Source organism: Callithrix jacchus, chromosome 7, assembly GCF_049354715.1.
Source record: "Callithrix jacchus isolate 240 chromosome 7, calJac240_pri, whole genome shotgun sequence".
Taxonomy (NCBI): Eukaryota; Metazoa; Chordata; class Mammalia; order Primates; family Cebidae; genus Callithrix; species Callithrix jacchus.
This window is the reverse complement of record NC_133508.1, coordinates 150,269,343-150,285,954: the sequence shown is the minus strand read 5'-3', so window position 1 is coordinate 150,285,954 and position 16,612 is coordinate 150,269,343. Positions and strand designations below refer to the sequence as shown.

The 16,612-nt window shown below is 46.6% G+C and overlaps 2 long non-coding RNA genes across 4 annotated transcripts in view; one reads left to right on the top strand and one right to left on the bottom strand.

Moving 5' to 3' along the window:
- Positions 1–16,612, top strand: part of LOC108592769 (uncharacterized) — a 69,629-nt gene that overhangs the window by 12,384 nt on the left and 40,633 nt on the right. The gene's annotated exons all lie outside the window — the stretch shown is intronic.
- Positions 341–8,899, bottom strand: LOC118143084 (uncharacterized). 2 transcript variants are annotated; one of them, XR_013520588.1, is made up of 5 exons: positions 8,849–8,899; positions 8,047–8,145; positions 7,169–7,389; positions 3,100–6,276; positions 341–739 (listed from the first exon to the last, which is right to left on the bottom strand). It is a non-coding gene; the product is annotated as an uncharacterized LOC118143084 (long non-coding RNA). The 2 variants fall into 2 exon arrangements; XR_004727249.3 differs by lacking the exon at positions 7,169–7,389.

The window sequence follows — 16,612 nt, the reverse complement described above, 5'->3', positions numbered from 1 at the left end:
TTATTAACACGTTTGTAGGTTCAGTGGCGTCCATGTACATGTGGTGTAATGGCATACTAGCACCCTCGGAAATAGGGAATAGCCGGGCACTTAGAGATCCAACTGGTTTCGAAAGGCAGGGCATGGTTAATATGTCTGAAACCTATCTGATGGAGAGCCGAACTGGAAGAGCTCAGGAATCTGCACTCTGGGATGGGAGTGTGCTTAGTTTAGTGATCAAGAGTGGATAAAATTCCATTAGAGGCAAATGTTGTCAGACAGCAGGCTGGAAAGATATATTTTAAGCTGAGAAATTACTTAATAAATTCAGACCAACACTCTGTGACATTTCCCACAAGACTTTAATGCTGTTTACAAATTCCAGAGAACACCCTGAGTCGTTTCTGGCATGGACTTATGATTTATTTCAAAGGAAAATGGGACAGAGTGTGTGGGTTTGTGTTTAATGTGAAAAGGGATTTGGAGATGAAAAGTCAACTGGCATGAAAGATTGCAGGGCAAATGCAAAGCAGCGGAGCATGTGGGTGGCCTCGGAGCATGTAATAGGGTGTTGAGAGGGAAGGGGCCTCTCACCACTCCAGCGCGAATCAAATAGTTGCATTTGCACAGGCCAGTAATGCATTCAAGCAGGTGAGTTGGAGGCAATGCTAGATCCAGGGTTTCAGAAGCACTTGAATCCCAAGACTTTTATGTGAAGAATAGGCAGAGGAAGTCAACATTTAGAGGGCCCGGCCTTCATCTGCAATGAGATGGACTTCAGTTAGACCAAAGGAAGTTATACCGAAAGAAAATAAGACCTTGGGTAAGAACACAAAGGAAGATCTGCTGGCAGGTTTTTTCATGTCCGATACCCTGTGTTTCTTGGAAACAGAAGGATGGATTAGGTGACCTTGTGCTTTAATCTCCTTATGGACAGAGGCCATTCAGGGGTCAGGGAAAGGGATGTAATCCCTGGTTGGTAGCTGGAGTGGTTCAGGGGACAGTGGATTCAAATATTGGGTGACGAGGAATGCAGCAATGTAAGGAGAGGCTGCCAGGGGAGGAAGAAGTGAAAAAGGATTTTTTTCCTCTCCTTCTGTCTCTGCTCTCTCCCCTGGAAACTCCTAGTCCCATTCATCTTGCTTGCCATCGAATATGTGGTTTGAATGGGAAACGAGAACAGTGACATCCCCCATCTCTCGGGGGAAAAAAATGACATTCCATTTGGTTTTGGAAAATACACAATATTCCACTTATAAAATATTCAGTCACTGTCATTAATCCTCCCGCCTGGGCTAGCCCTGCCCCACTTAGGCATGAGCTACGGACTTGGGCTGTGGCCACAGGCTCAGGAACCGCTCAGACTTCTTTTCATGGACAGCGTAATTAGAGCTCAAGGGTCCTCTGTTCTTAGAGTTGAGTTCTCCGGGGGAGGAATCTGGGTCTGCCCAGTGCTTCCAAAGCAATCGCTAGGCTTAGAGCTGAAGGGCTCTAATCAACTTGGGGCCTCTTGCACTGAGGCCGAGGCTTTATAGAGAAATTTTTGGCCTTGAAAGATTAATTCCTTGTAGTGCAACCAAAGGCACTATTCCGCTTTCCCCACTCTTCTGCAACCTTACTGTTTCTTTTTCCCCTCAAACTTTTCTTTCTTACTTTCCTCTTTTTGTCTCTTCTCTTTGTTTCCTTACTGCTTTAATGTTTCTTAAGGTATAATTGACAAGTAAAAATGTTATATATTTATCATGTACAATGAGCTGTTTTGATATATGTATAGGTGATGAAATGGTTAAATCAAGCTAGTTAACACGTGCGTCACCTCACATACTATTTTTTGTGATGAGGACATTTAAGACAGACTCTTTTAGCAATTCTCAAGTGTGTGATACATAATTAACTTCAGTCACTGTGCTGTGAATTAGACCCCAGAATCTATTCCTTCTGCCTCACTGAAACTCTGTGCTATGTAACTAACATCACTCTATTCCCCCAACCCCACCACCACTCCCAACCCCTGGCAACCACCATTCTACCTTCTGCTTCTATAAGTTTGACTTTTTTGGAGGCAAGGATGTGAAGGAAATGTAATTCTTGTACATTCTTGGTGGAAATTTAAATTAGTAGTTATTATGGACAGCAGTATAGAGGTTTCTCAAAAAATTAAAAGTAGAAAAAAATTAAAAAATATGTTATCCAGCAATCCCACTGCTGGGTAGATATCGAAAGGAAATGAAATTAATTTGTTGAAGAGATACCTGCACTCCCATGTTCACTGCAGTCTTATTCACAGTAGTTAAGGTATGGAATCAACCTAAGTGTCCATCAACAGATGAATGGATAAAACAAAATGTGATCTGTGTATGCAATGGAATATTATTTAGCCCTAAAAAGGAGAAAATCTTGTAATCTGTGACAACGTGGATGAATCTGGATGACATTATGCTAAGTGAAACAAGCCTGATGCTGAAAGACAAATACTGCATAATCTCATTTATTTATTCATAATAATCATAGGCTCTCAAAATGTCAGAGATGGAAGGAGCTTTGGGAACTCTCAAATCCTGCTCCTGTATTTGACAGTGGAGGAAACTGAGATCAGAAAGGGGAAGAGACTCAGATCCCTCAATAGATGTTTTCCTCCAAACCTGAAAGCAACAGCTCCCTCTTCTTCTCCCCACTGCGCTCCCTCCAGAGGAATAGGCTATTTGTCAGCATTCTGTACACCTTGGCTGAAAAGAACTCTGTGATGTGTGGTCCAGCCTCCTGGGGATTCTCTTGACCTGTTGTACTCTCAGAGGATGAACTGAGGGCCTAATTTGGGGTGAGCTGGCAGACGGCCATTCGCTTCTGGCTCCCAGGACACAATTTTCTGTGTATTGCTCTGCTTCCTACTAAAAGAATCTTGTTGCAAGCCTTACATTTCTGCCCAGATGCTCCCTCACCCTGGGCATCAGACTCTTGTGCCTCCTGAGCCCCCTTGGCTTCCCATCTTGGGCCATCCGAGGATGCATCCTCTAGGACACACCCCTGGGTCATGCTCTTCTCCCTTGGCTGGGCGCTCTGTGCTCTTGCCCTCCCAGCCTCTGGAACACCCAGTCCTCCCTCCCCATTCACTTTGCCTACCAGAACATTGGAACAGTGCCAGACCTCCAAACTGACTTGGATTTGGCATTTGGCGAACATTCCTCAGGACTTTTTAGGAGGGAGCCTCCAGCCTAAAAAAGTAGGGAGAGTGGGGAGGGTAGTTTTCTCTTCTAAGAAGTAAACCAGCTACCAGGCAAGAATGGCACATTGGTGCATCAGACTCTTCTCTCAGCCTGATCTCAAAGACTGAGGGGAGGTTGTTGATGTTCTTGCTGCTGGGACATTTCATTCCCTGCTAGAGACTCACTCCAGATTGTGAGGCGTCTGTGGATGACTGTTCTTAGCATCCAGCTGTTAGCACCAGGCTCCTACTAAGGGTGGAGATGTGGGCCTCAGAGCAGGCTGGACAGATATCTCTGCTGTTCCCCTCTCCCCACCCCTTCAGGTCCCACCAGTGGCCACCCAGGACCAGCAGACTTAGGGCCCGGGCGAGAGGGCCACCCAGAATCACAAAGCGGAGGAGCTCTTAGGAGACACCACTCCTTTCGTCTAGGAGGAGGAACAGAAGGGTGGGAAGATGAAGTTTCCCCAAATCCCATAGTTTGTTAGTGACAGAGCCAGAGCAGGAGCCACCGCCCTTGCTTTCTGGGATGTGAGGTGTCATCACCAACATGGCTACTGTGAGCTCCCCAACAGCTCTGCCAGCTCAGCCAAAGAGGGAGATCACCCTATTTTCCCAGATGTAGGAAGAGTCCTGCCCAGTGCCCTGCCATCAGGCTTCTTGGTCCTCCTTGGGTTTGCAGTATTCCTTAGAGGGGTTCTGCAGGACCTGGAAGACACCCACCTGTGCTGGAGGCCAGCCCTGGCAAGCACTTTCTGGTCCTTCCTGTCCATTCTGTACTTCACTGTCTCGGCTGCCCCAAGGGTACACATAAGGGTGGCCCGTTCATGGTGGCTAGGAATTACAAAGTCCTTCCAGTTGTGTAGAGGAATGGAAGCTGCATTTTATTCTAAACACTTACAGACTTGCTTGGGGATGAAGTAGGAGAGGGATGGTTTGGGTATGGAGAAGGACCTACCCCAGATGCTCATGACGCTAACTCTTGCTCCGTTTTTCTCCTGTTCCTTTCAGCACTGTAATTTTGTGATTCTAAATGAAACATTCTGCTTTCTGATTATCACCTTTCTAATAAAAAGATTGAGCTAGTGGTTCCAAGGGAAAAAAAATACATCCTAGGAGCTGTTTGACTTGGAATCTGCACCTTCCTCACCTGATGTTGGGGCTGGGAAAAGTGACTGAGAGCCACAATCTACTTGGGTTTAATTCACTGATGCAGCCCACCCACCGGTGGCTCAGCCAGCCCCTGGAGAGTCACAAGTGGTCTTAAATTCCAACAAGAACAAAGCTAAAGCTAACTAAACCGCAGCAGCCAGGGAAGAGCTTCTCTCTTATCACAGAAGATAACTGCTGGAGCTGGCTTCGTCCTAATGTAGTGGGCAGCCTCCTCTCACGGCATCCTCCACCACCAGGATGTTCTTTAATAATGAAAGGAGCAATTCATGTAATACTGCTAACAAGGGCTTAGGGATTGATGGGTGAGGGCAGAGCTGGACCTTCCACAGTAAACATTTTCCTTCTTGAAGCAACTCCTGTCCGAATACCAGCTCTGGGCTTCCTGTGATGTCCCTCATAAATGATTCAGGCCCTACTTTTTGGAAAGCATTAAAGCTCTCTTTCTCTTTCTTTCACTCGGGAGCACAAACAGCAATCTGATGCTGGAATTTAATACCCAGTAAAGCTTTCAGGTTCAAGAATAAAAAGGCAGCACTGTAAACAGCATACAAATCTCACATCCAACCAGCAGCAGCTGCCATTGTGGCTGGGGCTGAGGGAAGGTAGGGTGGGGAGAGGGGACAGAAATGTCATTATGTCCAGGAGCTGCAGCAGGGAGTAGCTCTGTGAGGCTCCCAGGATGTAAATTCCTTACTTCTCCAAGAGCCTCAGGCCAGCTGGTTTGATCCCTTCTCAGGAAGGTCACCCTCCCCAGGGTTGGTGTTCCCAAGCCAGGGCCATCAGGAAGAACGTGCCACAGTTCCCACTGCCCACAGTTTGAAGGGAAAGTAGTGAAAGTTCTTCCAGTCCTAGACAAATGTCCCCTGCCCATGAGTGAGGCTGGAGTTCTGCGTCCCTGGCTTCTGTTTGTTCGAAATACCAGCTCTTCCCAGTGGCCCCATGATTCTTAGCCACGTTTCCCCATTCATTCCTTCATAAAGCAATTCCAACACTCCAGCCCAGTTTTCTGGTCTAGTCATAGTGAATTTCCATAACCAATAATAATGATGAGGACGATGATATAGTGAGGATAATAATGAGAATAGCTAATGTTTACTAAGTGCATACTTGGTGCCAAGCTCTCTTTTAAGTGCTCTTTTGTTTTATGCAGTCTATTCTTTATGAGGTAAACAGCAGCACTGTCCTCATTTTGCTGGTAAGGAAATGGAGGCACTGTTCACTTTTGATGGTGTGCATGTGTGTGTTCGTTCTCCTCCCCTGCGCTGGGCTCTCAGAGAGAAGGGGGTACGTTACACAACGTGGAGAATGAGTGTTCAGGCCCACCGGGCAGGATGTGGTGAACCCTTACAGCGGCAGTGTGAGGTAGTCAGTGTTCTACCCAATCTTCGCATGAGGTTTAGGGATGTAGAATGTGTGTGTCTCATGTCTTCCGTAATTGGTGCTTGAATGCACAATCTTATGACCGCTTACTAGGCGTGTGCCTTGGGCTTCACCTCTCTGCACTTCAGTTTCACTATCTGAAAAATGGTAGGACAAAGCACCTACCTCTAATGTTGTGGAAGGGATGGAACGAGATAAATTAATGTATGGCAGCAGCTTAGAACAGGGTCCCTGGCACACACGAGCAGACAATGAATATTGGTCAACATTATTATGACTTCATGGAAGGCAACAATCATTTCATGAGTGCCTGTGATGTGAGTCGGGACCAGAGACTGTACTGGGTCCTTCCCTGGTTTTGTTCCTTTTCTGCAGTCTCTACGATGCCTTGAAAAGGGTTAAGTGCACAGTAGCTGACCAATAAATGCTTTGTGATTGATTTCTGCAACAGTGCTTGGGGGTGGGTCCCAAAATAGCTCTTCTGCTTATTATTGTGAACGTCTCTCTGTCAGTCTTCATCCTTGCTTTGCTCTCCGCCATACCTAATTTGGAAGAACCAGTGGCTGTGTTATGGTACAAAAGCCTGGTTCTGGGAGCCTGAACCTGGAGGTCTGCTTTAGGTTTTACACTAACCTTGACCTGGTTAACGTCTTTGGGGCTCAGGGGCTTGGCTTACATGATATCTCAGGTTCCTTGTATGCTTCAATTCTTAGAGAAAGTGAGTGTCTAGAAAGGGGAGACCTCGCAATGCTCCCCAACTCCTAACACCTGGATCTCAACTCTAGAACTTGGCAGCTATTTTAAATTGTTCTCAGCCAAAAAGTGTAGACGAAATGATGTAAGAAACCCTCAGTTAAACGGGCCAGTCTGTGTCCCTGCTCCTAACCACGGCTGTGCCCATGCTGGCCACACTCACGCCTCCTTTCCTTTGCTAACTCCCGCTCAAGTCAAGGAAGGATTCTCTGAATATGTGTGTGCACACTTGTGTGTGCATATGTGCAAGGCGGCTACTTTGGGAAAAGTCCAGTTTCTTAAATGGCCATTGGCACCTTGGGCTGCAACTGTTGGGAGGGAAGAGGCTACCATTTGCAATGTTCAGAGCTTCTTGTTTAAAGTTCGCTGCCATTGGTTAAATTTGATCAACCTGTTGGGCTGCCTTCTAGGGACCTTGGTATGTTAGTGTGTGGGGTGCAGTGGAGGGAGCAGTCAGAGCATATGCTTCATCTGAGAAAATGGAAAAGTGAAGTCTGGTTTGGTTCTGGAAGTTAGTGGAAAAATTAGGGCAGAGAGGGACATTGCTGGTGTTCTCTCCATCCTAGACAACTGGGTCTTGCCCATCAAGTACGTACCCATGGAGGGAGAAGGCAGAGCCAAGGCAAAGCTCTCCAGGAATTGTTGTGAGACCTTACAGGTGCAATTGTTGTGAGACCTTACCTGGGAAGCAGAAGTTTAAATCACCTGACTAGAAAAGGGAGAGCATGAAGTCATCCTGGAAATTCGTGATGAATTATCTGACTTTCCAACTTCTTTTTTAGCTCACTTGGGAGTTACTAAATTTCAGTTCCCTCTGGAATGCTGTTTATGGAGAAAAAATCTGCTCTTGCTTTTTGAATTAGCTACTACCAAATCCTTGGTTGAAAAGGAAGTGGATGCACCTGGACAAGAATGAGAGAAGAATGTGAGGGAAGAAGACTGGGAAGGAGACCCCCTTCTTCTTCTCTCTGAGGGCAAGAGTATCCCAGGGGCAGCCGGGTCTTCTTGTCTCCCCAGGCTGAATTTGCACTTTATTCTAAGACTCTATATATTAAGGAGTGCATTGAAAAAGAATGCCTCTAAAAGTTGCCTGTTACCTGCCAAAAACGTGATACTGAGTTGGCAGGCCAAAGTTCTGTCGTGGAAAGCCGTGTGGGGGAGGGCTCTAATTAAGATTGCCGTGTTCTCTTGTAAAGTGCCTGGAGCACACCTGTGCCAGCAGGTAGGGCCTGGGGTGTGAGCCAATCACAGGGTTGCAAAAGGAAATAGGTGGGAAGACAGCCCAAGTCCAGTTACATAGCAGCTGCCCCATATAAGTGCACACCTGTGTGTGTCCACACACATTCACAGAGCCCTTCCTTGAATTTGTGAACTGGCTCAGAAGTGTGGTCTAGAACATCTGGGGCAGCAGACCAGGGGCAACTTCTGAACTAACTCCAACAGACAAAGTCAGCCCCACGAAGAGGACTCAGCCTACTCCTTCTCTGGAAACCTTCCAGGAAGCCTCAGTCTTGGCCCACCCTTTCACTCACTGTACATCCCCTCATCTCAGCCCTTACCATACTGGAAGGAAATTGCTGGTTGACACTTTGTCCCTCTAGATAGACTGAAAGACCTTGAGGAACTGTGTCTTCCTGGTTCTGAACTTCTGTGCCTGGCTGATAACAGGGGGACAAGACACATTAGTCAATCAATAATCAACAATAGTAGGCTCATCATAAATGCCTATGTTCTCTCCCCTCTGAGTACTGTGACACTGACTTTTACCTTTGAGAATGAAGATTGCTCACTTTGCAGAAGTAAAACTTTCCGGCCCTGATGGTGTCTAGCTGTCCATCTTTTTTCCCCTCCCACCTCCCTTAGTCACGTGACCTATCCTTGGGGAATAGAGGTTTTTATGTTAGACCACGTATTAAGGTTAGGCTTAACTGAGCTCAGCATACCTATGGTTCATGTAATAAATCCCTGAAAGAGGGAGAGAGGTGATTTGGGGACCATCCACTTTGGATGCTGACCCCACAGCTGTTCCCTCATTAGTATGCATTGCCGGGAGCTGGCTGTGGAGTCCCGCTCCTGAGCCCTGCTTCCCCTCCTCTTACGAACCCCAGCTCAGATGGAGCAAGGCAGAACCACTCAGCTAAGAAATTATCTCTGCTTCCTGCCAAGGAAGGAAAGCAGGAACAGGAGCTTCTTCCTTGGGGGCAAATTATTTAATCACTTCTCTTTCCCCTTGAATCAATGCAACTAATGAACAACTTTTGCCTCTTCCTTCTTTCCCCTCTGCCTTCCCCCTCTGCCATCAGCCTCTTATTATTCAAATTTCCTCTTCCTGCTTGTACTGTGTGTCATCAAGGGCTTTACCTAAGGAAGGTTGGGTCACATTGCCGCCCAGCCCTTCTCTTCTCTTCATCTGTCTCCCAACCCAGCCTCTCTTGCCCTCTGGGTCACAATCAGTCTGTTCTAGAACGAGACCAGCTCTAGGGGACTGTAAATGGCAGAACTTGCCAGTGCCACATAAAGGGGAGGCCCTTGAGGTACTCAGAGAGGGAGACTTCAGAACAAGGCGGTGCGGGTGAGAGGAGGGAGATGGGAGCAGCAGTCATTTCTCATAGCTAAATGGAAATTTATTGCTAAGATCCTGGGGCTGTAGAAAAGCTCAACGAGGCTGGCAGAGGGAACAGAAACTCCAGCAACTGCTAGAAAAAACAAGCTACATCCCTAAATCACTCTGATGGCTGGTGCTTCTTATCTCCGAGATGTGGTGGCATCAGGGCTCCTGGCAGGTCTGGGGCATGGGTAGCCTCAGGTCAGATGGCATGAAGAACAGGAATGCCCATTTCTTTACAGGTTGGAAGATGTTAGCTCTGGACAGTTGCTGGCTAAGCTGAAGTAAATGGAAGAATGACAACGCACTGTGCCTAGCTATCCATACGCAGAATGGAGGAGAGAAAAAGACTTTTAAAAGGTTTCCAGCCAGAAAGATGAAGTGAATGGAAATGTCTCCAAGGGCGATGATAAGGTCTGCCAGGAGAGCAGAATTTATCTTGTTTTCAAGGGTTCTGCTGACCTCCCATTCTCCCTCTCCAAAGCTTAGACTAATGTTCCTCTGTCTTTTCCTTCTGTACACTCTCTGTCCTATGTATCTCTGATCATTGCTTTCTTATTTTGTGATGGAGTCTCACTCTGTCACCCAGGCTGTAGTGCAGTGGTGCAATGTCAGCTCACTGCAACCTCTGCCTCCCAGGTTCAAGCAATTCTCCTGCTTCAGCCTCCTGAGTTGCTGGGACTATAGGTATGTGCCACCACCACGCCTGGCTAATTTTTGTATTTTTAGTAGAGATGGGGGTTCACCACATTGGTCAGCCTGGTTTTGAACTCCCGACCTCGTGATCTGCCTGCCTCGGCCTCCCAAAGTGCTGGGATTACAGGCTTGAGCCACTGTGCCTGGCCTGAGCCCTGCTTTCTTTGCTTCTATCACTGACCCTCTATAATTCAGTTTTTGTTTTTCTTTGTCCTTTTTTATATTTTTTAGTCCTTGGCCTTTTCTACCTCTGATCCCACCCTGCACCCTCTGTTCTTATCTTATTTTTCTTCTTCTGCTTCTTTCCTATATCTTTAGATTACTTTGGCTCTCTCTTTTCGTTTCGTCTCTACTCTTCTGCTTTGTCTGTTTATCTCTTCCAGGCTTTCTTTCCTACCAGCTGTCTGCTAACTCCATTACTTGCATCTCAGAGGCTTATCGAGATCTGCCAAATGGATCAATACCAACACTGAAGGTTTCTCTTTGGTCCTTCTCTCAGCCTTTCCAGCCCGGCTGCCTGCTTCTGTCTCCCCTCAATTCTCCTTCCTTCCTGGATTCAGAGACCATACAGAGGCTCCCGATGGGCAAAGACGGCCCCTGTAACTGACTCAGTCCTGCAGCCTCTTTTATGTTCCTTTCTCTATATTTCCTTGTCCAAACTGAGCAAGCCTAAAGCTTTCTCTCACCTGGGATTCAGCCCCTCACCCCCAACTTAGAATGCCCTCAGCAGTTTCCTTATCCTTACCTAGCTCTTGATAATGAGGCAAATATCTCACTGTCTCTTCATGTCTTCATTTAATGCCCTGTACGTTTGTCTTAACATCAGCATACCCATCTAGAAAGCTGTCAGGGGAGGTGGACCTGACCCGTGTCACTGTCTTTGTGTCTAGCTGAGTGTTACACAAAAGCAGGCTCTTCATAAACACTTTTTGATGCTAACGTTTATGATGTTGCTGATGAAGATGACGATAAGTGAGATAAATCCTTGGCAATATTTCTGGAACTGTGCCTGGCACAAAATAGGTAATCAATAACCATTAGTAGACTTCTAATCAGAATGATAATGTTAATTGCTTTTCAAGACTCCTTTTTTGATTGCAAATAATAGAAATGGACTCAGAGGAGCTTAAGGAAGAAGGAAACTCTATGGAGTGGAGATGAGCCTAGACCTAGGGGCAGGACATAAAGCTTGGCTTCACTGAGTCAAGAGCCAGGGATTCGAAAGTTATCAGCAACTGGGACAGCTACTGGCCAAGCGATGTGGTCTCATCTCTTTCTCCCTGTGCACCTGCTTCATTTTCCTCGTTCTTGGCAGACAAGTTTTCTCTGCTCTTTTCTATATATAGCAGAATATGGTCACCCTTTCCCTGGCATTAATTCTCTCTCTAAGCTCCAGTTGCACCAACCCATATTCCAGTTCTACCTGACCACATTTATAGAAGACAAGCGTGATTGGCACAGCTGAGGTTAAGTGCCCACTCTGGTCCATCAGCTGCCATTGGGGACAGAATCACATTCCACAAATGTGAGTGCTCCTCTCTGAGTGACAGGGCTAATCCTTAAATGGGTGGCCCGTGGTGGAGGAGTGGTGGCGGCAAGGCAGGTTCAATAGAAAGGGCCTCCTGCACGAAATACAGAATGAAGAATGAAGTCTGGCACATCTGCTATCCCCGTGTCAGTCCTTCCATCTGAGCTCTTCCTCCCATTACCCTGGACTTGTGCATCCCAGCTGGGGATCACAACCCCCTGGGATCCATGAAGTCTGGTCCTCAAATTGGGGCTGAACTCAGCTTGTTCAGTGTGAGGAAGGCAGCATCAGAACATCCCTAGATTCTCCACCGTGACAGGATCCTGTGGGCCCCGGCCTTTGCTGGGCCCTCCTAGCCAAGTCTGAGTGTCAGCTCCTTCACAGAAGCTGATTACAGAGGCAAAAGCTCTTCAGCTCTGGCAAAGAGAAAGAAAAACATCTTCCCACACTGGCTGCAGCTCTGGATGACTTTGCCCTTCTGCAGGTGATTACTTTGGCTCAGATAAGGCCTCCAAGTGGCTGGTGAACCAGCAGATTTTCTATAATCTCCTAAGATTTGAGCTCAAGCAACCTCAATCACCCTCCCCATCTGCCCCCAACCCCATGTAATATCTACTTTGTTAACTCTTCTGAGAAAAATCAAATGTTTTGGCCTCTTGGAAGGGCTTGGAGGCTCTGGATGCTGGGGAAAAGCAAAGTTATCTTACTAGTGAAAGATAGGGGTTAAGAACTCAGGCCTAGAATAGACAGAACTGAATTCGTATCCTGGTACATGACTCAATAGTCAATGAAGGATTCTAAAACATTTTATTTAAAACAATCATGGGGAAAACAAGAACTTTGTGGATTTCTTTATGTGTACTTTATGATTTAGTTTGGTTTGTCTTTTGCATTATATTTGGGGGAAATTTCAGTGCCTTGGGGTTTCCAAATTCTAGATCCTTCATTTATTAATCATGTGACCTGGATCAAATTCTTAACCTCTTTGAGTTTTAGGGTTTTTCTGAGTAAAATGGGGCTACTTATATAGCAAATCCCATTGGCTTATTCTGAGGATAAAATGGGAGAATTCATGTGAGCCCTTGCCCTGGCTCCTGACACTTAGGAAGCACCCTCTGAACTGTAGCTGTTTTTTGCTGCTTTCTGAAGTGACCGTCAGCTCTAAGAAGAGGACTTTTACAAATAAGGGCCCAGAGCTGGAAAACAGACCCATTCTGATGAGAATTGTCCCACAGGTGTAACCAGTGTGGACTTTGCTTCAGGGTAGGTCCTGTAGAATTGTCACTTGATGAGAAACCCCTGACATTTTGGATGGGGTTGAGGTGGGGGAGCAGGAGAATGATGGGGGTGTGTCATTCTGATTTTTCTCATACTTCAGCATCTAGTTAAGTATGTTAGAAAATCAAGTGCTAACATCTCATGTTCCATCAGATTGACCCTTTTCTGTTAAATTTCTTGCATTTTTTTGGATTCAGATGGCAGATGCCATTCTATTCATCTCCCTTTCTCTAGAGAGGTGTTCCTCTAGCTCTGGCCTGACATTTAGGAGTCACTTTCTTAGAGCTGGCATATCCTCCCTCATTCTTCATTCATCTATTTCTTATTTTACACAGTCAAGAAGTTCTTTTCCAAGTGTCTCCTAAGGACTGGGGTTCTCTCAGAATCTCCTAAGATATGGGATGTTGGGAAACATTCCAGATTCTTTGTTACCTTTTGGCAAGAGAATTATTTTGTTGGTTTACTCATGATTTCAACTATTTTTCTTGAACATTGACAAAGGGCAGTGCTCTATGTTGGGCAGTGAGCATCCGGACCTCTACGAGACACTTCATCTGCCGTGGCCCATGAGTTGCCCTGGAAGGCGGTCTCACACTAGTCTTTCCTCTCCAGATTGCAAGGGGGGACTTTACACCTTCATTCCTACTACTAATCTCATTGGCTGATTCTATAATTGAATAATTTGTACACAGAGTAAATTTTCTCAATATCTTTACAGCTGCCTGGGATTTTGGGCAGGGGATAATATCTCTTTGTGTGCTAATCGGCTTTCCAGGATCATCCACATTCTCCAGTTTCTCAAAGGTAACTCAACCTGGAACCTCTTTAGCAAGTAGAATCCTGGCATTTGCATACCTGATTACATCTGGCCTTTTCAATTTGGCCAGGGTGCTTCTCAGCGTGCTCAGTTTCTCCATCCTCAAGGAGGCATCATTGCGGGCATCACGAGGAGCAAGGGCCTTTGCCCCCAAGCCTGTAGCAGGAAATAGGCAAAGCGTTAGTTAGAGGTTAGTTAGGTTAAGAGCTCTGGCTTTAAAGCTCAGTCCCAGCTCTGTCACTGTTATCTGTAAAGCCTTGGGTAAGTTCCTCAATTCTTTGTGCCTCACTTATCTCATCTGCAAAACACCGAGCTGAGCTAATAGTTCTACGTTATTGTAAGAATTAAAGAAGCCACTAAACATGGCTGTCTAAGGCAGAGTAAGTACTTGGTAAATAATAATAACTGCAGCAGTAGTTATTATTATGAATTCCAGGTTGTGGGGGCGTGGCACCGCAAGAGCCTGGAAACTCTGTTTAGCTCTCTGGGATTTGTCCGCAGGCTTCAGGAAGATGACTATCTCGTGTGCTATAGTGGTAAGAAGAAAAAAGGGGGGAACTGCATTTATTAAGACAGGCATGGTGCTGGTGCAGGATGTACTTTCTCACTTAACTTTCAAATGTTCTCTGGGGGTGGGCATCGGGGTCCTCTTTTTCTAGAGAAGTCACTGCCAGAGACTGTAGTGACTTGCCCCAGGATCACATAGCCAGGAGTGGCAAGCAGTGTTAGAAACCATGCCTGTCTGACCCCAAGATGCATACTCCTATCTAGAGGTATAATGACCCCATTCCCTATTTACCCCATGGAAGGAAGGTTCTTAAATGCTAGCAGAGGAACGGAGGAGAGTAGACATGCTGATTGCCTACTTGGGCCTGGGCCCTGTACACATATCATCTGCCTTAATTGCTCCAGTTGTTACTATTATCCAGTCTTGTAGATCAAAACCGTAATGCTCAGAGCTTTACTGCTCAAAGAAGCAATGGCCTCAGGGCAGAGCAGGGATGGGGCCCGGGTCCATCTGTCTGCCAGTCTGGCATTACTTCCCCAGTGGCTGGAATCATCCTGCCCTGTCATGAGCTGTCAGTGTGACCTTGGGCAGGTGACTTAACTCATCTACCCTCCTGCTTCCTTACCTATGAAACAGAAGAAAAGAACATTCACTCTGCCTGCCTCTTAGAGCTTCACAGAGGCTCAAATGAGGTAATGGATATGAGAGGGCTTTATAAACTGGAATGCTCTGTATAAATGAAGGGGCTATTACCATCACTCCATAAAACCTCCCACAGGCATCACGTCTTCCATTTCCTCCCCCCGACACTGTCGCCCGGCTTTAGTGCTTTTAGAGTCTGCCAGATCATCTTTCTGTCTCCTGGCACCAGAGAGAAAGGTCCTCAGGCCTCTGCAGCTGCCATGCCTCACTGCACCTCTCAGAGTGGAACCAATTGCATGCTTTGACCTGGACCCTGGGCTCTCCATGGCTGACCACGGGGGTCAGTGGGCCTATACCCTCAGGGGGCAGCAAACACCATCCCAGGTCCGGGCTCTGCTGGGACCTCATGAAGTGCCACATGCGCTCCAAGAAGACCCTGGCTGTTCCCACTCAAGCCACTCAGAGTTTCCATTTCAAGTTGCTTTCAATTGAAGGCTCAGAGATAGAACCTCACACACTTTAAAGACTCCTTTTAAGATAGTTTCCTTCAACCCTCTCTTTCTCCTCTTCTTCCACGCTCTCCTTAATCTGCAGCCACAGCTGAGGCCCATCCAACAGCTCAAGAGCTGATCTCAGCCTTCTCCTTAGGCTGCTTCCCTTTGAGGGTCCATCTGAAGTCAGAGCCACAAGAGATCGCCTGGTCTGACTTTGTCATTTTACAGATAAGAAAACTGAGACCAGAGAAAAGCAATCTTTCTTTAAGTACACTGAGTCTGTTAGCTTCCTTTATCCTTACAGGAGGATTTTGATGGGGTGTGGTGGGAAAAGGTACAGGAATGGTGGGGCAGAAGGGTTTTTAGAGTCTTCTCATTTGAGAGGGTCAGATTAAATGGTCCTAGCTGCCTAGTACCAAAATGACCCGTGGGAGAAACGTAAGACTTGGCCATACCCCTTCTTTTTATGGGTGAAACAAACTTGATACGTTTGCCTTTCCCTGAAACAGTTTTATGCCTGTCTGCCGAATTTAGTTTCTAAGGTGGGGAGAGGCTCCTCAATGCCTAGCAGCTTTTTGGTACTCAGAAAAAGTTAAATGACCATTATCATCAGTTGCAGCATAAAGGAGTAACCTGCATGAAATGCCATTTTCCTACCTGCTCCCATGATCAAAGAGACAGAGCAAAATGAGATTACCTTTTCCCTGACCAGAGACAATCTCATTGCCTCCGCTCCATCACCTGCATGACCACGAACAGCAGTTCTCACCATCACTCACAACAGCTGTGAAACAAACCTTAGGAGCTGAATGCAGAGTTGCTGTTCAAACGCACTTGCAAGCTCTGAGGTGAAATGAATCACGGAATCGAAGCCCTCTTTCTCTGTGCCTCCAGGCTGAAGGCTCTTTCTCCAACCCAGTGTGGGAAGACAAAGGAAAAGCTTTCCTCGGCTTTTCAAAAACATGCTCAAGTCTCTACTATTCCAGGCCCTTAAGTAGGTAAATGGGACAAAAAACAGAAGGAGGGCCCCACCTGCATTAGGACTCTATGGACACGGTCTGCTATAGCAGGGCCAGATTTAGATAGGGGACCTGGGCAGAATTATGATTTGGTTCCCTTCCAGTTGGCTCAGTTTTATAGGCAAGGCTGAGAGCTTTGAGGGGAAGGGTGGAGCAGGAACTTGTGGTGGCTGGACTTGCCTCTCTTCTCTTATCCCCAGCAATTCAGTGCTGGCCCCAAACTTGCATATGTTTCCTAGTGAAATAAAAGCCCCACAGGAAAGGGGGGGATGGTCTAACAAGCATCTCTCACCAGGACATTCTCTGCTTTTGCCTCCTTCATCTCTGAGTTATCTTCTTTTTCTCCAACCACCCCCACCCCCACTCCAGTCTCAGTGAGGCATAGCAAAGTACCCCACCAACTCCTACAGTTCTCTTCTTGAGAGGAATCCTGGCAAACCCTTTCCAGCTTCGTAAATCTCCAGGGATATTTTGATTCTCTTTATAGATGGCATTTGGGTGGTGGCCTGGCTGCTCCATCCTTGATTCTGTTCAGACT